The sequence below is a fragment of the Sciurus carolinensis genome, unplaced genomic scaffold, assembly GCF_902686445.1.
Source record: "Sciurus carolinensis unplaced genomic scaffold, mSciCar1.2, whole genome shotgun sequence".
NCBI lineage: Eukaryota > Metazoa > Chordata > Mammalia > Rodentia > Sciuridae > Sciurus > Sciurus carolinensis.
In genome coordinates, this window is record NW_025920254.1 from 361,718 (window position 1) to 388,498 (window position 26,781).

The following is a 26,781-nucleotide window of genomic DNA, read 5'->3' on the forward strand; positions in this document are numbered from 1 at the left end:
CTTCATTAACTGTAATCTTTGATGTCCCAAGTTTCTTTTTCTAGTTTAGACTATCAACTATTCTTTATGTAAAAGGGTTTCAAAAGTTTGTTTTTAATACTCTGTATTTTAGTTTATTAATGTTACTTTTCACATATGACCTGGAACAATTTATAAAACTCTTGGTGTGATCTAACCAACATAGCCTAGAAAGAACTTTCAACTCTTCTACTTATACATTGATCAACAAAACTAAAATCATATTAATAATAATATTAATAATCATAAGCAACAATCCCATCATCAGATGTTACTGTATCAAGGCCCCAAAGTCCAAAGGCTGAGGGTCTATATAATTTCCAAAGCACTCCTGAATATTTATCCCACACATATTGGTTATATATACTCTGCAGCTATTTGCATAGATCAGGACATAGATTCAGTAGAGATAAAATGATCCCTGGCCCACAGTAGTAAGCAAAGCAGTCAGGCTGGAGGCTGGGAAACTCTCACTCCTAATCCAGAGTGATGTTAGTTTAACATGTGGCCTTCTGTCACATCCCCTTTTTTCTCTTAAACATTAGGTAGATGCTGCCTTTTCATCTTGAAGCGAATTTTAACCAGGGAGAAATGACATTGTTGGACTGCTTTGATTTTCATGCTGTGTATTTTTCATCTGTGTTCTTATTCAGGCATCCTAAAATTATCTTACCCTAAATTTGACATGGAAAACAGAAGAGCTGGTCAAAAGATCACTTGGTGAAAGGAGCATCCTGAGATTCAGAAACCTGGAACCGGGGAGCTGTTCAGTGTAATCAGGGTCTCTGTCCACTTTACATGGGCTGTTTGAAGACAAGTCACTTTGCCAACCTGTGCCCCTCAACCAGGAGCTCATGGAGGTCTGGCCCCTGGTGGTTGTCAGTGTGTTCCTGGGTCAGAAGGTACACATCTCTCCACTGTTGTAATTTCTTCCTTAACTGGCACAGTTCCAGGTTTTGATCATGAATATGATATTGGAATTTTCCAAAGTAGAATACAGATAAATTTAAGTGTGTAGAGTTTTACAATAGGTCATATGAACTTTGACAGAGATTTTGGTGAGAACACACCCAAGGATCTCTCAAAACAGAATTCCCTTAGCCTATAATAAAAGGACAAAAGGGTGTGGGCAAACATAGACCTCCCCTGTATAAGAAAGTGCTCTGTAAGATCCCTAGACATTCTCTAAAGTTAGGTGTCTTCCTGAATCTTCTACATAAGGATGCTCCTTCCTTTTTTCATTTGGCCAGGGACATTTCCATGTGGTAATACACATAGTGCATTGTGCCAGGATGGAATGTAAACCATACACAAAATGTGTCCTGATTCACACATCTGGGATTAATGGGAACAATGAAAAAAGAAAGAGATTGACAAACTCAAGAAGTCAGCAGCACTCCAGAGGTGATTTGGACTAAGAGTTAATGAGGCAGCACTTGCACATTATGACACCAAAGGTCACACAACTAGGTTGCTCACATAAAAAACTTGCTTAATTTTATATTTGGTAATTATTTTAGCTTGGTGAATTTTGGAAAAGTGGAAATGAAGCTTTTCATAATAATTTTAGACATCATGCACATGATTTGTTGATTTGTAGTTTTATAATTATTTGGGTGGCAAGTGCCTGTCAAAGGACTTCATGTTCTTTCTTGCTCAAATGAGCTGAGTTTCCCCAGCTGAACTGCCAGAGTTGATTTTCAGACCTTCCTACCTGCCTGAACTGCACATAGCCCCCTGTCCTGAGCTTCTTAGCTAGCATCAACCTCTCTGCTAGCTCCCTATCCTTGCACTGAAACTCTCCCCCAGCACATGATCATTGATGTCATTGTCCTTTTCATGTTCTGAGAAGAGACAAATGGGTCTTCCTCAGTGGACAGCTGGATATATTGCTGTAGGCACTGCCTTCAGAGTAGGAGGCAGGCCCACCCCATGGACAACAGGAATTTCAAGTCCCAGGCTATATGCAGGGACCTCCACCTTTTGAAATCTCCCCAAATACATGGTATTTGATTATCCTCAATTTGTAGATGAGGAAAGAGAATTTCAAAGACACAGGAATTATCATAGGAGGGAAATTCAATGTATTTGGCAATCAGATTCACATCTGACTCTGAATCTTTGACTACTGTAATTACCAAAGCCCCTTGAGTCAAATGCTAAGCTGGGCATGAAGCACAGACTCTGTGTACACTCAGAAAGGCTTCTAGCACTACAGGACTGAAGGTTCCCTTGTGCCCACAACTTGAAAAAACAAGCATCTCCAACATAAAAAGTTTTATCTTGATAAACTTGTCTAAAGTATAAGGCTTAAGACTAAATATCTGAAAGAAATTTGCCTAACACTAACAAGGTTTGTATTAAATGGGAAGTAAGAGAAGAGTAAACTACCGGTGTTTATGCAAGACACTGATGTAAAAACAACCAGAGAATTAATACCTACATGACAACTCATGAATGTAAGTACTATGATATACCACATAAACAGAGTAGGAAACTGAAGAAAAGACAAGAAACCTGTATTACGGCCCAGGAGACTGGCTGGTGCCATACTCTATACACAGTTAATAGGGTCTTGAAGAATATATTTCTTCATATTTTTCCTACAATTATACTATGATTCAAAGATAAAAAAAATTACTAAAATATAGTCTGACTTTTCCCAAAATTTATTTCTTGAATTCCTTAAAAACTTCCTGTACATTTTTTAAATTTCTTCCATATGAAAAAAAAAAAGTCAATAAATTTTTGGAAAAAAATGTAGGTAAATGAGGCAAATTCAAGCCAGGTTATTTCTTACCTTAGTCATTAGCACAGGCTATTTTCCCATGATTCCTTTAGTCCCAATAGCCCACCTTACTGATAAGCCACTGGGCTCCCATTGCCAAGCTGAGAGTTGGAGGGATGGGCCTCCAACCTTCTAAGCAGCTTGGGTTTTACTGGGGCTGATGGTCTTCTCCACCTAGCTTCATTCTCATCTTGACCCCATAGCACATATTTCAGACCATACAGCAGCTTCTAGACTGGCTGGCTATCTAGCAACGTTAAGGTTCAACAGCTCAGGGACAGACCTATAGGGTTCTAAAGACTTTCTGATGTCCCAGAAACATTTTTGTGGTACCAGGGATTGATCTTAGGGTCACTCAACCACTGAGCCACATCCCCAGCCTTAGTTTGTATTTTATTTAGAGACAGGGCCTCACTGAATTGCTTAGTGCCTTGCTTTTCTGAGGCTGGCTTTGAACTTGCAATTCTCCTGCCTCAGACTCCTGAGCCACTGGAACTACAGGTATGAACCACCACACCTGGAAGAAACTGTATATTGCACTGCGGGGAGAAGATTCTCCTGTATTCATAAGAAGAGACTGTGTCCCTGGAAATGGGGATTTCTCACAAGCAGAGTCCCTGGTCTTGAATTTGTCACTTCTTGATACCACTGTTTCAGTTAGTGCAAGACTGTACTTGAGCTCCTTCTAAAAATGTACTGCACACTGTAACACTTTTTCCCAGCATAACCAAAAAATTCTGTCCACTTAATACTCAACAGAAGCTGCAACTGAGTGAAAATCATTAGTCCCAGACTCTTAGACCAACACAGTTGTTATAGGCCTGTAGGATCTGATATGATACAGAGAGATTCCTAGTAAAAAAGGTGTTAACTATTCTTGATAAGAACAGGCAACTTATACCTCTAATAGCAGTCAATAGCTGGGACATTAACCATATTCCCGCTCTATACCTATGAGTAAATTAGAAGATGCTATAGTCTTTGTGCCTCATTTTTACATTGTCAGTAAATTGAAGGTTAAATACCTATCCCTAATTTCTACAAATATGTTAAGGATGGAATTTTTCTGTAGAGCATGGATTACATGATTATTCATGGTAATGGTAGTCCAAAGCATTAGTTTTGCTACCCTAGTCCCTCTGTGTAGCCAAAATTTTACTCCTGAGGCATAGTTTCATTTACCTAAGTTCCTAGCCATTTTCTGATTCTACATAATTACTCTGAATTTTTATTCAACAAATTTTATTTATACACATTTAAAGAAGTGCAAATTACGTGGTTGGGTTGCAGTTCAGTGGTAGACTGCCTACCTGGGTGTGAAGCACTGGGTTCAATCCTCAGCACCACATAAAAATAAAATAAAGGTATTGTGTCCATCTATGATTAAAAAGAAATTTTAAAACAGAAGTGCTAATTATGTATATAAATATTCTTGTTAATATATAGGCAATATAACTAGATACTAACGACTGAGAATTAACTTCTTTTTGGAAACTTCATAAAGTCTATAGGTTGTAATTTACTGTTTTGTGTGCAAGCAGTATTTTCTTTTCAGTTTTACTAAGATTAAGTTTTCAGAATCAATATTTATCAGGATTTATCTGTTTTATCTAAAACCATAAGGCTCTTTCCTCCCTCCCCATTCACATTCTTCCATGATGCAAGCCAATAGGAAGAATCATCTTTTACTACCTATAACAGAGTCTGGGATTCTGTACAAAATACACCAGGTAAGAGACCATTTCTGTGACAGGACCTGGCAGGCATCATTTCTATAGATGAAGCATAGCTCTTTTTCCTTCATAGTAAGCTTTTATGCCAAATTAAGTAAGACTTGTGCCTTGGTTATGGATATAATATATTTAATTTTGTTACTGTTTTAGTTTTCTGTTGCTGTGACTAAATACCTGAGAAAATAAATTAGAAGAGGAAAGACTTGTTTTGGCTATTTGTTTCAAAGGTTTCAATCTATGGCCTGCTGACTCCATTGTTTCTGGGCCTGAGGTAAGGAAAAATAGGGTGGCAGAAGTGTCTAACAAAGAAGGCAGCTCACCTCATGGTGGCTGGGAAGCAGAGTGGAAGAGTGAGGAAAGGGCCTAGGAAAAGATATACCCTTCCATGGCATAAACGCAGTCACCTACTCCCTCCTACAAGACCACACCTCCTACAGTTTCAACCACTTCCAAATCCATCAATGGAAAGATTCACTGATGAAGTTAGAGCCTTCTGATCCAACCACTTCACAGAAGGTCCATCTCTGAATACTGCTGTATCAGGAACCCAACCATTAACATATGAGACTTTGAGGGACATTCCAGGTCAAAACTATAATAGTTATGACAGGAAGACTAAGGATTCTTACTGTGTATTTGTAAGTAACTATAGGATTGTGAAAAGTAAAAAATATTAGTAAATGCACTTTGCATTATGTTTAACCATAGTTAAATTGTTCTGAACAAAATTTTAGACCAATCAGCTATTTAAGAATAATTCATGGTGATTAGTTAGTTTATAACCTATATTAACATCTTTGGTTTTTTCACAAACTCAAAGGATCAGTTGACACAGATGCCATTGAACAATGTTTATTTCAAATTTGTAGAAATTCTTCTAAATTAAACATTTGGAACATATTTTAAAAAGGGAGTTTCTCGTATACACTAAAAAGAACATTAGTCACAGTTTGATTAATTATTTTGTTCCATTTAGCTTAGTAATTAATTCATATTTTATTGATCTTGGTGTAGATAGTCTACTTCATAAAGGCTTCAGCTATTGAATTAAAAGAAGTTGGAGAAATTTTAATACCATCAGTTATATATAGTCTAACAAGTATCTGAAACAATGATGCTCTATTATACTGCAAAGTTGTTTTTGTATGTGATTTACCAGGATTTTGCTAAGGATTTTTGTGTCTATATTCATCAGAGATATCAGTCTAAAATAAAATATTTGGGAATCAATTTAATCAAAGAGGTAAAAGATCTCTACAATGAAAACTACAGAACATTAAAGAAAGAAATTGAAGAAGACCTTATAAAATGGAATGATCTTCCATGTTCTTGGATAGGCAGAATTAATACTATCAAAATGGCCATACTTCCAAAGGTGCTATACAGATTTAATGCAATCCCAATTAAAACCCCAATTGCATTTCTCATAGAAACAGAAAAAGCAATCATGAAATTCATCTGGAAGAACAAAAGACCCAGAAGAGCCAAAGCAATCCTGGGCAGGAATATTGATGCAGGTGGTATCATAATACCAGAACTTAAACTTTACTATAGAGCAATAGTAAAAAAATGGCATGGTATTGGGACTAAAACAAACAGGTAGAGCAATGGTACAGGATAGAAGACACAGAGACATACCCACGTAAGTACAGTTATCTCATACTAGACAAAGGTGCCAAAAACAAACAATGAGAAAAGATAGTCTCTTCAACAAATTGTGCTGGAAAAACTGGAAATCCATATGCAGTAAAATGAAATTAAACCCCTATCTCTCACCCTGTGCAAAACTCAACTCAAAATGGATCAAGGATCTAAGAATTAGGCTTAAGACCCTTCACCAAATAGAAAAGTAGGCCCGAATCTACATCACATTGGCTTAGGACCAGATTTCCTTAACAAGACCCCCATAGTGCAAGAAATAAATGGAAGAATCAATGGAATAGACTCAAACTAAAAAGTTTTTTCTCAGCAAAGAAAACAATCAATAATGTGATAAGAGAGCCTACAGAGTGGGAGAAAATCTTTTCCACACATACTTCAGACAGAACACTAATCTCCAAAGTTTATAAAGAACTTAAAAAATTTTGCACCCAAAATACAAAGAAACAATCAATAAATGGGCTAAGAAACTGGGCAGACATTTCACAGAAGAACATATACAGGTGATCAACAAATATATGAAAAAGTGCTCATCATCCCAAGTAATTAGAGAAATGCAAATAAAAACCACCCTAAGATTTCACCTAACTCCAATTAGAATTGCTATTATCAAGAACACAAGCAATAATAAGTGTTGGCATGGATGTGGGGGAAAAGGCACATTCAAACATTGCTGGTGGAGCTGCAAATTGTTGCAGCCACTCTGGAAAGCAGTACAGAGCTTCCTCAGAAAACTTGGAATGTACCCACCATTTGACAGAGCTATCCCACTCCTTGGTTTATAACCAAAGGACTTAAAATCAGCAGACTACAGTGACACTGCCACGTCAGTGTTCTAGCAGCTCAATTCACCATAGCTAGATTGTGGAACCAACCAAGATGCCCTTCAATTGTTCAATGGATAAAGAAACTGTAGTATATATACACAGTGGATATTATTCAGTCCTAGAAAATAATACAATTATGGCATTCATTGGTAAATGAAGTTAGAAAAGATCATGCTGAGTGAAATAGGTCAATCCCAAAAAACCAAAGGTCAAATATTTTTTCTGATAAGTGGATTATGATATAAAACAAGGGGGGGTGTTGGTGGGAGAAAGAGAAGAATGAAGAAAATTTGGATGTTGTAGAAAAAATGGGGTGGGAGGGGATGGGAGATAGTAGAATGAAACAGTATCACCCTATGTATATTTATGATTACATGACGGTGTGAATCTATGTTGTGTACAAATGTAGAAATAAAAAGTTTTACCCCATTTGTGTACAATGCATCAAAATGCAGGTTGTAAAAAAATAATAATTAAAAAAAAGAACATACTTAAACATTACCTGTGGGTTTATCTGAAATTCAAGTTTAATGGGGTTCTCTCTGTATTTGATTTGGCAACCCAGTGCTGGGTCAACAGCTATTTACCAACTAGAAGAGAAGCATTTCAATATTTTAGCAGCATATACAACCATCCTCTGAGTCACCCTGTCTCCAGTCTGGTCTGTTTTGCCTAGAAGGATTAGTTATTTATAATTTGAAACCCTCCAGCAGAATGGGAACTTGTGTGTCTCCTTCATCTTAGTACCTCTAGTAACAAGTATTTTAAAGCTAGAAAATTGGAATTTTATTATGCAAAGGAACACAGGGAAATGCAAATAGACTGAGGTCATCAGTAAATTGATCACAGGATCAGAAACCTGCCTCCTGGTGATCATGGCTGGCTGTTTCTCCACATTTGGACCTCTCTCTTAAGGCTGAAGCTTCAAGAAACTCTCATTTCTCTAGAGATGGAGGATTCCCAAGGAGAGAACTTGGGAAAACTGGTTTGAACTCCCTGTTCTGTGAGACATTGCTTCAGAGACATGGATGGTGGTCTCTATTGTCCCTCTCCGTCAGAACACAGAGGCTAATGTGTCTTTCAGGGATGTTGAATGGGGCGATTGCAGAAGCAGAACCCAGACGTGGTACAACACCTCCATCTATCAGCCAAAAGAACCGCAGCCTTCTGGGTGCCCACCATTCATCGACTTCCCCAGGTCTAGTATAGGATTAGCTTGTGAGGGTGTTTGCTTTTACACACTCACAAACTCTGGTTTGCTCTACTCTCAGAAGCAGGTGCTCTCTTGTTCAGTCCTTTCCTAAAGCCAAGCACTCAATCTTCACCCACACATCACACCTTCCCTCAGTGTCTGCAACCCAGCCTCCTTCACACACACTCTCTCCCACATGAGATGGCTGTGTCTAAGCTGGGTACTGAGAGCAACAGCCTTGATCCCACCTACACCATTTACCATCCCTCAAGGAGAAGGTCTGGGAACAAATGGCAGCCATGCAGAGTCCCACCCACATGGCTTCATTCAAACTAGTGAAACCATGCATGAGGATGTTTCGGGGTTTAACTGGATTTGCAACTAACTGAGGAAGGATGATGCACATTCATTGTGGGGGAGTTTGTAGTATGTAACAATAGAGAAAGGATATTCTTTTTTTCCTAAGTTTTTTAGTTGTCAAGGTACCTTTATTAGTTTAGTTATATGTGGTGCTGATAATTGAACCCAGTGCCCCATACATGCTACGCCTGAGCTCCACTGTGCTACAACCCCAGCCTTGATAAAGTTTTTTGAGACTTGCTGAAACTGAAAAACACCTCATAACTAAGTAATCTGGTAAGATGTGCATCATCCAGGCCTCCTGCTGCAGGAAGATGCCTATCAGTCTGGGGAACAACCAAAAACCACATGTATAAACCATCTTGGATCAGCTTCCTGGCAAGAGGGACTTTGTGACAAAAGTTCCCCTTTCCTCTCGTTGAGCTGGCTTTCCAAATAAAGTCACCTTCCTTGAGTCAACGCCTTGCCTCTTAATTTAATTGGTCAATCGTGGGACAGACAGCCAGACAGTAATTCTGGCAGCCACATGAGGTGCATTGATTATTTTTTTAATTTAAACAAATTTGAATCCTTCAACTGGTAAGTATCAGATAAACAAGCTTTTGCATCTATACTATTGACTTCTATTCTGCAATAAAAAAGTAACCAATTACTGATACACACAACAGTAGAAACTTTTGTTTCAAATATACTATTATTTTGAGCACAAAATGATTAAAAAGGGATGTAGCTTAGTGTAATGCACATGGGCAAGACAATGGGGTTCAATCTCCAGTATATTTAAAAAAAAAAGGTTACTGACATTCCATCTTGCCTAGAACTCTTCCTAGTAATTTTTGATTGACTGTCAATCATAGTAGCTGTTTACCATGTTGAGAGATAGATATTTTTGATTCTGACAGGTATCCTTGAGTTTTGTTCTGGTGTTCAGTTTGTTTCCTCAAAAACATTTTGGGAAGCTCTTTAGTTATAATACTCTACCTTACTTTAATACTTGGAAAATATTTTGGAACCACATGCTTCAGTTGAGTCCCCTTGCTTTACTTAGTCTTTAGGACCTTAGCATCATACATCTTTAAGAGATTTTACTCTGCTTCTTATTAGATTTTGTGGTGTCTCTTTACACTTTTCATATAGTAAGTGTCCTTTGGGGGAAAACCAGTTACATGTCTGAAGTCCCTCAAGTTTCCAACTCACCCTCTATTAGCTAATACTGCTAGGAGCTTTATTACCTTAACAGATATTCTCTGAATAGGCAAAGGTCATACACAGTCCAGACCCATAACCAGCAAATGGCCCTAGAGGATAAAATGACTATTGATCTCAGTTCGCCTTGGACAGTTCTACCTTTTCTCCTAAACTTTTAGTTCATTTAGTTGTAGTTGCTACCACAGTTCTCTGCTGCATCTGAAAATAAGATGCTACCCTCAGAATCCTCTCAGCCCAGACTAGCTCTTGATCTGGTGGATCTTTGGATTGCCAATTCCTTTTATTTCATCTATAGACACTCTAACTGTAAATCACTCTCCCAGACAATCTACAGATTTCCACTCTACTAATTGGGGAAGAGAAACACCACCTTCAGGTTATCACAAACATTTCCAAATATTTGTGTATTTAAAATGTCCTTAGCCTGTCCAAATTCTCTTTCTCTTATTTTATAAGGCCCTGTTAAGGGCAACACCCTTGCCACTATTCAGTTCTAACCCCCAACTTGTAGTTATGACCCAGAACATCAAATTTGTAATTGATAACAGAAATCCCTGAAAATAAGAAGAGTTGTAGGGTAACAGTTCTGAGTTATCAATGGGAATGGAAGTCAGAATTTCCTCCCTTAAGATCCAGGTACACAGACCTCCAATAATCTTGACTCTTTCACATACCTAATATTTTTACTTGATCTTCTCAAAAACTGTCACTATTAAGAAATTTGGAAGCAGTATTGAAGGGAAATTAGATCCCAAGTAGTATAGAAATATGTGAAATACTACTGGGGGGAGTCTTAAAATGCATAGCATATTACCTTAGGCCTTCTGATATATGACAAAAGGAAAATTCAAGACAGGAGCTTCTTTCAGAATATGAATGGGTGCATGAAAAGTGCTAACTGGACAGAAAACATAAAGCAGTTTATCTTCAGTCAACTTAAGTGCCCTGGAGCCAGGGGATGTTAGGCAACTCCAGAACTGCATATGTGATATTAGGCGGCACTCCAGAACTGCATATGTGATGCTGGATTGTTACCACAGAGGCCAGAGGGAATGGTGAAGAGAGATTAAGAATGTCCCTGAACCACCTCTGTCATTGGTCCTTGTCATTGCAGGAGAGGTGGGGTGGGTATAGAAGTGATAAGTCCACAATTTTACAGAAGCAAAAGTCCACAATTCAAAGAGACAAGAAAAAGATGCTTTAGAAAGCACAAGCCAATTCAAGTTTGGCCTTGATGGAATCATGGTGTCATTTTTTTTTTTCATTAGCCAAAGTACCCAAGTCAATCTAATTTAGAAACAAATATATTTTCCTACATTCCCCCCATACTGTATTATCCATAATAAATGCATTTTGGGTTAACACTTTGACCAGAGTATGCTGACACATAACCTAAATATGACAGAAGGTGGGTAAAAATACAACTTCAGTTGGGCGTGGTGGTGTTTGCCTGTAATACTACTCAGGAGGCTAAGGCAAGTTCAAGGTCAGTCTGGGCAACTTAGTAAGATCCTGTCTCAAAATTAAATAAAAAAGGGCTGGGGAGATAGCTCAGTTGGTAGAGTGCTTGCCTTGCAAGCACAAGACCCTGGGTTCGATCCCCAGCACCAAAATAAATAAATAAATAAAAATTAAATAAAAATGCTGAGGTGGAACTCAGCACATGCCTAGCATGCACATGCCCTGGATTTGAACCCTAGTAAAACACACCAGCATACACAATCCCAGCAAAAATGTTGTAGAAATGAGAAACAGGTCAAAGAAAGACCTATTTGGTAAACCTGGCATGATGATGCAGAGGATATAACATGGAATTAGGATAAGGAGACTGAAACTCAGTCCTTTCTTTTAATTACTAGCAATTTGACCTTCTCTGAGCCTTAGTTTATTTATAAAACTGGTTTTAAAATTAATAGCTCACAAGGTAATTATAAAAGTGAAATTCAAAAATATATTTTTAAATTTTCTATATTACCATATAATCTATTACAGTTGTTCTACCAACAATTTCCGTAATCTAGCTACACACATCTAAAAAATAAAAGTAGTGTGCAAAGCATGGTGCTGCATGGCTATAATCTCAGTGGCTTGGGAGGCTGAGGCAGGAGGATCACAAGTTCATAGACAGCCTCAGAAACTTAGTGAGACCCTGTTTCAAAGTAAAAATAACACAAAAAGGGTTGGGGATGTGACTGGATCTCGATGCTCTTATTTGAAATCTTTGGAGATGGAGCCACTGAATCTGTATGCTCACAAACTTTCTCAGGTTATTCTGATCACAGCTTAGTTTGACAGTCAGAGATATATAAGTTTATTCTAACAACCTAACCACAGACATGACAAGATAGAACAGAACAGAAATTTTCATCCCAGAATCTAAAATAGCAGAGAAAGCAAGGAGGACTCTAGAGCTAGAGGGGACAGGTCAAGTCTGGTCACATTTCTCCTTTACCTGCTATACAGGACAGAAGCAAGCATTTGGGTATATACAATAGTGGCACCTAAGAGTAGCTCAATTCCACATTTAAAATGGGAGAAAGAAGTCTTACTATCACATTCAAGTATTCTTTGAACTAGAAGCTAAGCCTGACTTTCTGCAAGTGATGTCTTACTGCTATGAACTCAAATAAGTAGGTGGTATAAAGGTTCTAGCTACCCAATATGAAACTGGGAAATAAAATAGACCATTCAATCACTGGACAAGTCAGTTAGACAGAACACAGACACAGAGAATGAAATTAAAAACAAATGACCCACTAGCTAAAAAGTAAGTTCTTAACCATTACTGTCACTTTCAGGTAAAATGAAGTAGCTGATCAAGTAACCACTGTACAACAAGTTACCCCTAACCTTTCATATAGCTGAGATATGAAGAACCAAGGATATCATTTGCCTTAATAGATAATGCATAGAGATGGTTCAGTATAACATGGGTGGGCTCAGGAAGTAAGGTTGGATCACACTAAGAGATAAAAAATTAAAAGAATAACATTAGTTGTATGGACAAACCATCAAATTATTCTTTCTCAGAGCTTTGTGGGACTGTTAAGAACACCTTATCTTTATCTTCTTTCAATAGTGTATCCACTCCAGTATGTGTCAATAATACATTCTTATTACAGAACATTTGGAAAATTCTCAGTTCATGGCAAAAACCCTAAGCATCAAGAGCTGCTAATCTTAATGGAGCTAAAACAAAAATCTTACCTACAACAACTATGGAAGATTTATATTAAATGGCAAAAGTAATCTTAGTGAGAATCAATGAGAATAAATACAGAAGTCAATTATATGTAAGCAAAAATTGTAACTCTTTTGTATATCCCCAAATGATAAGTATTCCTTATCTCATGTTGGAATAGAAATCTCAGAAATTGGTTCTAGAATACACTGTGGTCCTGATTTTTTCAGGAACAGAGACAACTATAAGCTTTGATTTTAGTTCCTGAATAAGCTAACAAACCAGCCTTGATAAAAGGAGTCTATAGTGCTATTATATGATTCATAATCTCAATATACCTTTATAGTAATCCCAACCTCTAGCATTACTGAATTTTGGCCAAATTAATCCTACATTTCCCCAGATCCTCCAGCAATATTCTCAGGATACTTACAGAAATATTAGTGTCCTTGTTATGAATAACTTGGAGTAGGTGAGGAGGAAGGATGGGTGGGGATTTGAATCTCTCTTCAGATCAAAATACATAAATTTCTTGACCATAAGTTCCAGGGGGTGAGCTGGAAAGATCTAAAAGATGTTTCCACAAATATGAGGAAAAGTACAAAAATTAGGACAATGCATAGAAAAATACATGGCCACTAATATTAAATATAGAAGTCATGGATCAAAACTTGTAACCCATTGAGTCTACAAGTGTCAAGTAGTGCAAGGAAAAAGCTGCCTAACATGGCAACAAGATTCCATGAAGAGGAGAGGGGTCACAGACTTGAGCTAAGGAAAGAGTTACCCTATTTATCAGCTTTACAACCTTGAAAAATGCCTTTACCACAATCAGTTTCCTTATCCATAAAAATAAAAAAGAATCCTTGCCCTATTTCCAATGTTATTGAGGAAACTAAAGAGAAAATGGATGTGAAGAGGCCTTACAAACTTTCAAACAATGTGAAGAAATTAGATTTTGTTTTCCCCCCACTCTAGCAACACATAACAAGGTTACAAATTCTAAGATTTCTGATACTACAATGACTGCAGCAATAGGAACAAGAGCTATGTAATAGTCATTAGGGAAATGCAAATCAAAACCACAATTAGATGCCATTTCATACTCACTAGGATGGCTAATTAAAATGACCAACTAATGTATACTGGCAAAGATGGAGAAGTTGGAACTTTTAAACTACAATATTCCCATTGCCAGTGGGAATCTACAAGAGCGTAGCCACTTCAAAGAGTTAAACAGAAAGTTACCAAGTGACCCAACAGTTACATTCCCGGGTATATATCCACGATATATGTGTCCACATGAAAACTTGTATGTTAATGTTTATTGTACCAAAAAACAGAAACAATACAAATGTCTATCAATAAAAAATAAACAAAATGGAATGTCAATACCATGGAATATTATTGTGTCATAAATAGATACATGTTTCAATATGAATGAACCCTAAAACATTAAGCTAAGTGAAAGAGTCTCACAAAAAGCACCATGAATAGACATATCCATAAAGACAGAAAGTAGACTTGTGGTTGATAGGCAAAGGAATGGAAAGTGACTGCAAATGGAAAAAAATAATGCATCCTAGAAGAAAAAATTTAACAATAAAAAAACTTATTTATTTTTAGATTTAAAAAAATGTTTTATAGTCTCCAGTGGAAGATTATAATAGTTCATTTAAAGAACCGATTTCAGTTAAACATATATGAAGCAAAAACAAAATTAATAAATACAGTGATATTTTACAATATCTTTAAAACTTTCCAAAGTACATCCTGTTATTATGTCACATAATCCACAAAACACTGCTGGGAAGTACACAGAATAGTTTTTTTTTTTTTTTTTTTAATTTTCTTATCATCATCATCATCCAAAAAAAAATACAAATTGTTTAAGTAACTGGCTACATCAAACAGTGCAAATTAAAACCTAATAAAAATATATTCTAAGGCTTACTAGAATGGATTGGGAAATTAGGTGAAAGAGGGAAGTGAGAAATATCAAAAGTATGCTGGTCTTCTCTCTGTAGAGTTATTATTGACTATTATTCATTGATTGCTTTGCCAGAATCATATAATGCAAAAATATAGTTACCAGTGGCCTCATAATTTAATTTGGTATCTTTAAACCCTTTTAAATCTCTGTCCACCAGTCAAAAAGAATGTCTAGCTTAACTTTGAGAGCTTATATAATGAAAACATTATTATCCAAAATTTCCTAAATAATTATTATACCATGCAGTTTTAGAAACAAAATGTTACCCTTATGCCCTGTTATTATTAATATGTTGCACTTCAGAACTTGTGATTGCTGAGAAGCACTGAGTTCAACCACTGATTTTACTGTTATTGAATACAGAACCAAAAGAATTGAGGGCCTTGTCCACAATGGTAAAACTACTTAGTAGCAGAGGTGGGTTTTGAACTCAAAGCGAGAAGAATACTCAGTGTAAATACAATGCACAGTTCCTTAGATAAGCATAGCTTTTACTCTAAAGTAGCAAAACAGTAATTATGAATGTGGTTTAGAGAATATTTGCATTACTGACATAGTAAATTAAATAGAGGTGAAGGTCTTTGAAAAAATAATATTATAGGAAACAAAAGGGGCTGGGGATATAGCTCAGCTGGTAGAGTGGCCTTGTAAGCACAAGGCCCTGGGTTCAATCCTCAGCACTGCAAAAAAAAAAAAAAGAAAAAAAAAAGAAACAAAAGTATATAGAGATCTTTTCCCATACCAGGGAATTTTTTAAATCAAAAATTGACAAAATTTTGATTATATGCAAAAGAATTGCCTGATATTGTGTGTGTGGCTATTTTTTAAGCTACTTTTACCCATTGACTACTATACTTGTAGGGTCTCATAAAACTACAGAACTGCCAACTGATTTATCAAACTGGCAGATTAATCTGAGGTAGCAGTAAGAGAAACAAGGCACATCACTGCTGGGTGATACCAACAAAGGTCAATGGAAAACTTGAAATATTATTAGAAAGAATTTTCAAACAATAGGCTATAGTCCACTAATGGGCTGTAAAAAATACATAGCAGCCATGTGCTGTGGCACAGGCCTGAAATCCCAGTGACCCAAAAGACTGAGGCAGGAGGATCTCAAGTTCAAGACCAGTCACAGCAACTTAGTGATACCCTGTTTCAAAATAAAAGGGGTTGTGGTTATGGCTCAGTTGGTAGAGGGTCTCTGAGTTCAATTTCTGTACCAAAATAAAAAAATAAGTAATTAAATAAATAAACAAACATTTTTAAAAAACAGAAAACAATACATCACAGGGAATAAAGGCAAACATTATACCACATATTACACTTCTGTATATCTGTGTATGTGTTTATTGGGCTGCAATGCAAAATAAATGTCTTATTGTAGATGCTTGGTTAAAAAGTTAAAGTACACTAGACTGAGATTTTTTAGTATAAAGAATAGGATCTAAATGTTTATATATGAAATATGTGCACATATATAAAGGATTCAGAAGATTCCTGAGAATGGAATAACAAAAAACAAATAAATGGAAATAAAGAATGGAAATAAAAAACAAAATTAAAAGATTACTTTCAATAAGGAAATTTAAAATCCACTTCTGGGTTACAAGAAAGACAAGGCAAAAGAGAGCAAATATTATAAAATTACCTTGACAAGATTTCTCAGAGCTTTCCATAGAATCTATTTTTAAAGCATCAAACACCTCAAAATCAGATTTCTTGACATGGATCAAATTGCTAATCATGCCAACCTGACTGGTAACCATAGGCTGAAACAATAAGCAGAAAAAAATTCTTGAATTCCCCTTTCAAATCCCTTTCTTCCACCCATCCACCTCTCTCTGTCTAGTAAATGTTTCAAAGGATAACAGCATCTCCATCTTTTATCAAGAGTAATCCTTTAGGGTAAGGGAACTGCTACCATCAATTCAGAGAGCTATGATTGTTAAAATGAGACTACTAAGTCATGGCAACATTTGGAGATCAAAGCCTTACCTCTGATGGATCATGAACCCACTGTCCAACTACAAAAATCTTGTATTGGTTCTCTCCCCACAGGGAGATCCAAGATGGCACTGAAGTCATTATGGCTGTAGTAGAAAACAGAAGGTAAATTAAGTTCCTTTAAGAAGAAAGAATATAGAAAACCAAATGGTAATTATAGTATTATACCAATGACTTCCCATATCCCTAAGCCACTGTGTCCCTTGTGTGAAAAATAATGTATACATCATATCTCTTTATCTATATTACCTTGGACATATGTTTCCAACCCTTCCAACAATTTTGGTTCTGAAGCCAATGCCCAGAAAAAAGTAGTCAATGATCTCCCAAAATGATTCATCTTGGTATAACTATTTTGCTCTAGCAGAACTGATCCCTCATAAGTATAAGTACCTTAACAGATTTGGGATATAAGAGTCCTTAAGGCATTTTCCATATTTTGGTGAGCCATTACTGTACAATGACCTATCTGGCTAACTGGGCCATTCTAATAATCAGTTAATTCATCATTGCTCTGCCAGTAGCACATAACACTACCACCTCAAATTTTAAGGTGCATTTTGCTTTAGTGCAGAAGTCACAGCAACAGATTCTGTCAGTTGCAGGCTTCCTCCAAGCATAGAAAAGACCTGTGTAACACCATCCTAAAGAACACACTCACAAAGCTATTATAAATTCCCTTGAGATAATGATATTCTAAGTGGTAAAGCATCTGACACACAATGAGGTTAAAAAACAATGCCATAGATACTAAGTGTTCACAAAATAGAACATATTCCAAAGAAAGCATCTAGTGGGTAGAGATGGGAAGTCCAGCCTGTTCACTCTTATTAGAAAGGATAACAGGTCAGGTTCTATTCCTGGACCCCTCAGTCTCAACCAAAACAGTTACCTTCACCTCTTAATCAGTAGAATCTTGGTGCTCCAGTTGTTGAAAGACCCAGAAATGAAGACCTCCTTGCCTCCTTCAGACCAGTGGATAACAGTAGGCTGGGCCTGCTGGATGGGCTTTATGGAGTCAACCAAAACCTGCTGCCATGATACAAACTCTTTGTCCCCATGGAGCTGTAGAGTAGGTTATTTCTAGAATAAATTGTGACCCAAGAATTCTTAAAAAGATCATTCTCCTTCTTAGAGTAGAGAGGGGTGCTAGGCTTCAGCTAAGGAAATAAGGCTTAAAATTAGAATAAATGAGATTTTTACAAGCCATAAAAAAAGAATTTATTTTGAACCAAAAATGCTCAAATGGCTTATGCACAAGTGCTGCATAAATCATAGTCTAACTTTTGAGTTTGCATATATTAATTACCCTTTCAGAGGCTCAAGATTGCCCTTTAAAAAAAAGAAAAAGGAAACCCTACTCCCTACTGCCAGTTTAATTCATAAGCAGGTAATTATTACATGCTTCTGAGTACCTCCTAAGAGAGAGAAAATAATAAAAACAAAGATGACTATATTTTTAAAAATTAAGTCAGGTATATATTTTTGACAAGCAACTAAAAACAACCCTCAATTATCAACTGTAAAGAAAGTTAAAGATACCAAACTTTATAAAAAATTTATAAACTCTATTTTAGCTAATAAGTTACAAAAAGAAGGAATATTAAAATTTTAATATTAAAGGTCTGGGGAAGTAGCTCAGTTCCAGAGCACTTGTGTAGCCTATGCAAGGTCCTGGGTTCAAGCCCCAGAACCACAGATTAATCAGTTAATTAATTAAAATAAAAAACTGATCATTGATTTTATAAAATGGAGAAATAGTGGGTGAGAATGTAACTTAGTGGTAGAGGAGTTGGCCTAGCTAGTGAGAGGCCATACTAGAACAAAAAAGTGGTTATGAAATCATACTTGCTCACGTATGACAGGTTTATTCTATTTGAAGTATAGGAATGCAAATTTTGGCACCTCAAACAGCAAAAGAAAATAAAAACATTTTCTTTAACAAAAACAATTATACAATCAAATAAAGTTTGCAGGATTCTGAAAAATATTAAGTCCTTAATTTTTTTTTATTACCATCCCTTTAGACCAATAGTTGACAAAACTGCAGCCAGTAAGGCAGGTGCTTTTATAAAGTTTTTACTGAAAAATAGTTATACTCATTTGTATGCCTCTTATCTAGAGCTGTTTTCACACCACTGTGGAAGCAGTTGTGAAAGACTGTATTATCCACATAGTCTAAATTATTTACCATGTGGTCCCTTACAGAAAACATTTGGTAAGCCCTGCCTTAAACTGGTAACAGGTAAAAAGGACTTTACACTGTTAAGTAAAGATATTATGAAACAAAATAAAGTGCATAAAAAAAAGACTAGCTTATTTGCTTGGGAATTTTTTGTGTGTGGTGGTTGTGGGAAATGGAAAAGTCTACTTTCTATACTATCTTTCACTATTCCTCAAAACTACAGTCTGAGAAACTAGGCACATAATCTAAAATAAAATTCAAAGCTCGGTGGTAGAACACTTGCCTACAATGCATGAGGCCTTGGGTTCCAGCCCCAGAAGCACAAATTAATTACTTAACTCACTAAAAGAAAAAAAAATCTGATAATAGAAAACCAAAGAGGCTTTTACAATATTACAAGGAATTAGCACAAGAGAAAACTTAGTATCCATATTCTAAAAGCAATGCATTCTGTCAGACTGGCTGCATTAGACAGGAATTTTTGCATATGCTTAAGAATAACCTAAGATTCTGATTCAGACATAGGATCTGGGAATCTATTTTAAAAATCATCCCAGATAAGACTGTGATTATGTTAAAATAGAGAAAAAACCTCATCTTTTGAGTTACATCATAATTTGTTATAACATCTGGAATTTGTTTCAAAAAATTGGTGGAGGAGTAGTAGATTAGGGTATGGATGATATACATTCATTCATGTTTGATCAATCTCTAAACTTGGTGAGAGGTACACAGAGTTCATTATACTGTTCTCCCTACATTGTAAATGATACAAATTTTCCATAAATTACTTAAAAAAATCTCAGGTGATTCCAATACATAAATAAGATTGAGAACCATTGAATTAGTCTGCTGAAAAAGACTGGCATCCAATGGAGGCCCCACTGCCACTGTTTCTATCAATTATTTTACAACTTAGGATTTTTCATTTAGAATCTGAAAGCCACAAACTACTAAGCTCCAACATTTCAAGCAAAGCCATTCCACTTATGACAAGACATTTCTGTGGTAGGAATAAATGCAGCTGACTAGAAAAAAGATTGATTGCTTTAAGTAAAACAGCAGAACCACTGATAAAAGAGGCAAAACAACAATTAAAATTATAGTTTGAAGAGGCTTCAGTAAAATACAGAGGGAAGAAAGGGTAGGTCAAAAAACCTTATATTTGGGTGGGATCATAAGAATTATATGAACCATTTTCTTTTTTGCCAAATGGCAAGATTGGTGTGAGGGAAAGAATGACCCAGAAGAGGCTCCAATTCACACAGAACAATTTGGCTTTAATTCAGGACACCAATGACTTCAGTCATGGTTTGACAAATACAATGTACTTAAATCCTGAGTCATTGGTATGGGAAAAGGGGTAAAAATACAATGAGGTCAATCACTTTGGGAAAACCTTAATGAAGTAAATACAGATAGCTGGGTAGACAGATCACATAATGAGGAAGAAGTTCTGAAGTGGGAGAGGAAAGAAAGGAATGGAGTAAAAGCCCCATGAAATGCCCCTTTCAACCACTCTTATTTCTCCCTCTATGATGATATTCTCAATTGGGATCCAAAAAAATAAACCATAGCATTCAAATTCCATGTACTACTGCTGTGGCAAATAAAGTTAATTTCTCTCTAAAGCCTCAAACATATCCCCCAATTGCCTCAATCCCTCCATTTTTCTATTTCACCCCTGAACAGCCTACCAGAAAGAATTAAATATATTTATGCTGACACTCCTAAGTTATTAGAAATATTAGGATGGTAATCACATTGTTGTCATCTACATCTGTCTTTTCTGTTAGGGGGAACACAATTGACCTCTCTGTAACTCCTTCAATTGAAAACAAGGTTTTCAGGGAAGCAATAAACTGTTGCTTTTAGGCTAAGGAAACATTTTGAAGGACTACTGTGGAGTGGAGCTATCTGGGAATCACTGGTTCTCCCACTTGAGAAGTTGGCCTGAAAGCACAGCTGGCCTGAAAGCACAGTCACCACAACTACAAAACAGGACAAAAACTGAACAGTCAACTAAATGATGCCCTTTATTGATCTCCAAGTCTAGGCACAAGTATTCTAGTTAACAAGTGGTGGGTGCTCACAGCCATGACAAAGGGGAAAAGAACATAAAGTGCAGAGTTCCTAAAAGAGCAAAAAGGATCCAACAGAAAATTCTATGAAAAAAAATCACTTAGCCATTTCAAGGAAAATGTAAGCAACTGAGCTAGGGTCAGGGGCTCAAACAATCTACCCCCTCAAGTTTTCCACCAAAGCTTACAACCTATAAATTGTTAGAAGAACCAAGGATGGTGAGGGCGGGGGAGATGTCTATGGTTTCTGCCCTAAATATGTGGCTCAAGGCTTGGTCAAACCACCAAGAAAACAAGAATCTCACGTGTGCCTTATATTGAGACAGCACCACAAGAAGAATTTATGATCCAACGCCTCCCTCCCTGGAATATCCCCTTAATTAAGAAAAAATAAAATCTCATAACCCAGTTTAGTGTGATGAGAAGGAGCCAAGGAAAGGAGGAGGAGTCCGGAAACCAAGCAGCAGCTGCACAGCCACAGTAGGGGGCGCGGAGCTGAGTACCTTGGAGTCCCGCAGGCTGAAGACGCCTGGGTTGCTGATGCTCCCCACCATGATCTTGTGCTCCTTTCCTGGGGCATGGCCGCGCCGCCCTCCATGCGTGCAGCCTTGGTGCCCTGATGCTTCCTAGACACCTATTTGCTGGTGGTGTTTTTCATGGCTGCAGCTTGATTAGGGGACCACTTGGTGCAGAGATCTACACTGGCAGGAAACAAACACCCCAGTGGCCGTGTTGTGGGCACACCGGCTGCCTCTGTGCCTGGGGACCCGGGAAGGGAATCCCCGCCACAGGAAACCATGCTCCGTGGTCCCCAACCTCCCGGCCTACAGGGTCTCCCGCCGCCCACACTCAGGAAACACGCCCTCGGGACTCCCCCGCAGTACTGCGCCCACTCCCACACCCCGATCACCTCCAGGATCCCCTGGAGGCGGTCCCTGTCCAGCCTTCCCGGGACCATGGGCGCGTTAGTCAATGGGCAGGCAAGGCCACCAATAAAGTTATTGAAATTGAAGCCGCACCCCTGGCCAGGGATCTGGGTTTTCTCCTAAAATGGCTACAAGGCCCATGGCGCGAGGTCACTTCTGCGTGCTCCTGCCACCTGCTACCATGGCTCCCCCGCCCACCAGCCTCTCTAGCTGCCACCACCTCGATGGTGGGCTCACACAGCCTCCAGCGCCTCATGGGAGCGCTGGACAGGGACTGCCCCATGGGGACAACATGCCCGAAGCACCAGAGCTGTGGGCCCCCAGCAGCCTGGAGAGTGGACAGCTCGGAGGATGCCAGGGGCTGGGGTGCCACAGGACCGGTGCAGCTTTCTCTATGGCTGCCTCATGCGGCCTCAGGTGTGCTGAAACACTTTGTGAACCGCGTTTCTCTGAGTGGTGACCAGGAGGGAATAATACCATGGACTTCATCTCCAGGCAGAGGGAATTAAAGGTCAAGTTTCGAGGTTGATACTGTGCAGAGACACAGGAAGGACTAGTTAGCCCGAATTGGGGTCCTGGGGAATAATTCCAGATGGAGTGTCTAATAGTAGATAGACCCTGACAAATTAGTGAAATGATAGAAGAAGGAGAACGCTCTTATAAGTTAAGAAATAGCATTTTTTTTTTTTTTTTTTTTTTTTTGCGGTGCTGGGGATAAAACCCAGGGCCTTGTGCTTGCAAGGCAAGCGGAAATAACATTTTTGCAATGATTAACTCTAGAAAAAATAAACTCCAAGAGAAAGGGCAAAAAAAAAATAGCATTAGAAGGCACACAAAATGTATAAAAATGTCACAGACAATTCTAGGGTTGGGAGAAGTTCAAGATTTTAAGATAATGGGACTTATCATTCCCTATGTAAAGCCTTTATAACTCAATATGGGTTATATATACAGACCAGCAGCATTCATATATCACCTGGAAGCTTGTTACAATCTAAGCAGGATCCGAGGTCCCATCTGCAGAATCTGCTTTTTTATTTTTTATTGTAAACAAATGGGATACATTTTGTTTGTACATGAAGTAGAGGCACACCATTTATGTAATCATTCATTTACATAGGGTAATAGTTTTTGACTCATTCTGTTATTTTTCCCTTCTCCCCACCCCTCCCACCCCTCCCACCCCTCTTTTCCCTCCTTCTCCATTCTTGCCCCCCTCCCACCCCCCATTATGTATCATCATCCACTTATTAGCGAGATTATTTGTCCTTTGGTTTTTTGAGATGGGCTCATCTCACTTAGCATGATATTCTCCAATTTCACCCATTTACCTACAAATGCCACAATTTTTTTATACTTTATGGCTGCAAAATATTTCATTATATATATATATATATATTATATATATTTTATATATATATTATATATTATATATAATATATATATATCACAGTTTCTTTATCCATTCATCAATTGAGGGACATCTAGGTTGGTTCCACAATCTGACCATTGTGAATTGAGCAGGTATGAACATTGATGTGGCTGTGTCTCTGTAGTATGCTGATATTAAGTCCTTTGGGTATAGGCCAAGGAGTGGGATAGCTGGGTCAAATGGTGGTTCCATTCCAAGTTTTCTAAGGAATCTACACACTGCTTTCCAGAGCGACTGCACTAATTTCCAACCCCACCAGCAATGTATAAGTTTACCTTTTTTCCCACATTCTTGCCAACACCTATTGTTGCTTGTATTCTTGATAATCACCATTCTAATTGGGGTGAGATGAAATATTAGGGTAGTTTTGATTTGCATTTATTTTATTACTAGAGATGCTGAACATTTTTTCATATATCTGTTGATTGCTAGTATATCTTCTGTGAAGTGTCTGTTCATTTCCTTTACCCATTTTTTAGTTGGATTATTTGTATTCTTGGTGTAGAATTTTTTGTAGAATCTGCATTTTAACAAGTGTATTTTAAAGTGTGAGAATCACTGCTTTGACAACTGATAACAGCATAGATCCAGATTTGATCCCTTTTCATATTCTGCACACACTGTGTAGAGAGCAAGATTTCAGTAAGCATTTGCTGAGTGAAGAGTACAGGAATACTGCTCACTACATTTCTAACAAGATATGCCACTTAGGTGTAGTGATGGGGAAGGCAGCCAAAGCTGGAGAACTCCAAGTCACACAGGCAATTGTTTCTGAGTGAGTGGCACTGTTTGTTGTAAAGTCCATTCTTATATTATGATGTTGAAAAATCTTCTTAATATATACACTGCACCCCCCCCCATTCTTTGTTCTGTTTCTTTATGAACTCATCTTCTTGCTGTTGATCAAAAACAGTTTAAGGGAAGAGGTGCAATTTTACCATAACTGTTTGCTCACCCCTCCACATTCTTGACTGCCTGAGTACTTCCTTTTGGTTATCCTTACTTTTTCCCCTATCACCTCCAATTCCTTTATCTTTCCCCGGGGACTAATTGGGGATTGAATCCAGGGCTTATGTGCATGTGAGGCAAGCACTCTACCAACTGAGTTATATCCTGAGCCTTGCTTCTATTCTCTTAGAGGAAGAAAAGCAGCAGCAAGGTGATTAGTTGACTGAGGAGAGGAGACAAGTATTTGCTGTTTGAACAGGTAGGAGGTGTGAAATAATCAACTAGAATAGTAGGATAGAGAATTGACTAGAAACCTAAGTGTTAATGGCAGATTGTACTGAAGGTGTAGGTATGTTTGGTGGTTATGAATTTAAGACAAGTCAATTCACCATAGTGGTATTTTTGTCTTACCATATTTAGTTTTTTTGGGTGCAGGCATATACCAAGGTAAAGTTTATCCAAGCAGATATGGAGAAGGGCAACAAAGGAGTTGAGAGTGCATAGCAGGGTGGGATTATAATGCTGGGTGGTGGATTTTAAACCTATTTGTCTGGGAAATGAAGAGCAGATTGATGGAGGCCCCAATGGAGTCAAAGAACTGACTGATGGCAGTAAGTACCAGAGGGGATGAGCTTAGTAAGTAAGAGATGGTTTGGAGAATAGGATGTTTGACATTGAGATTTCAGTGATGTTGCATTTATTAGCACAGTCTTAGATATGACCATAGGTGTAGGTAGGTGAGATGAACATAAAATCCTTGGAATAAGGTTACAGAACTGAAAAATGAGATGACAGAGAGTGGTAAAGACCCACTTTAATATTCATTCTCTCTTCCTTTTCAATAATCTTGGTATTTTGTCTTTCTGTATGCAGACACATTTCTTATTTTCCCTTGTAGCTAGATATGTAATTACATTCTTCCAGTGAGATCTAAGTGGAAATTCTATATGGAACTTCTGTTAAATATCCTTAAAAGAAAGGGTATGTCCTTACATTTCTCCTCCCTTCTGTGTGACTGTTGATTGAATGGCTGAAATCCAGCAGTCACCTTGGACCGTGAGGTAGCTGAGAATAGTACAGCAGAAAAAAGAACTATGGAGCTGTTATATATCAGGGCTGTCTACCTCTGGACTTTTTTATATGAGAGGAAAATAATCTTCAGTCTTGTTTACATCATTTTATGGGGTTTTCTATTATATATATCCAAACCTAATCCTAACTAATATGTTGGATTGATGATAGTTATAACCTACATACTAAAGTCAACTGCAAGAGTAGTTATGTTTACAGAGAAATGCACAAAGCTTGATACTAAAATATTTACAGAATGAAGGGGAGTAAATGGGTCTGAAAATAACTACTATGAGGAGAGATGGTAGCCAGTACTTCAAAGGAGCAGTATCAACATAAAAAGCAAAGTGGGGTATATGTCTTCTTCATTCCTCATGCTGCCTAGAGTTCCTCATTGCTGTTTTCCTTTACTTTATCAAATCCTCCTGCTCAGTTAGATTATGTTTTATTAGATCAACTTAATTTGAGAGTAATCAGGTAAACACATAGTACTAGAAATGAATGGAATAATTGATGTTCTTCCTCTAAGAAAATTTCACTAGACTGTAGCTCTGGGTCAAATCCTGAATCAAATAAATACATTTCTTTTTCTTAAAGTAATTTTTAATTTTGAAATTGTTTTTGATTTAAGAAAGTTTGCAAAGATATTTCAAAGTTCTTGGATATTCCACACCTAGTTTTCCTTATTGTTTACATATTATTATGGTACATTTGTCACAACTCATAAACCAACATTGACACATTATTATTAATCAAAATGCCTACTTTATTTATATACACTATTTTTAAAATTGATCCTCTCTTTATTCCAGAATATCCATTACATTTTTATGACAGATCTCCTTAGGCTCCTGTATACTGTGACAGTTGCTAAAAATTTCCTTGTTTTTGATAACCTTGAAATTTTTGAGGTGGTCAGGTAGTTTGCAGAATATTCTTAAACTTAAGATTATTGTTACTTTTATCATGGTTAAACTGGGTTATGATTTAAGGGAGGAATACCACAGAAGTAAGTGATCTTCTTATATCATTTCTAGGGTACATACTGTCAGTATGACTTATCAAGTTGATGTTAATCTTCATCACCTAGCTGCAGTGGTATTTTTCAAATTTTTCCACTCCAGTCACTTTTTTCTTCTTTCCATACTGTAATTTTTGGAAGGAAGTCAAT

At 37.3% G+C, this 26,781-nt stretch overlaps 1 pseudogene; it reads right to left on the reverse strand.

Annotated features, from left to right (window-relative positions):
* Positions 1–12,631: 12,631 nt before the first annotated feature.
* Positions 12,632–21,891, reverse strand: LOC124975343 (5'-AMP-activated protein kinase subunit beta-2-like; annotated as a pseudogene).
* Between the last annotated feature and the right edge of the window lie 4,890 nt (positions 21,892–26,781).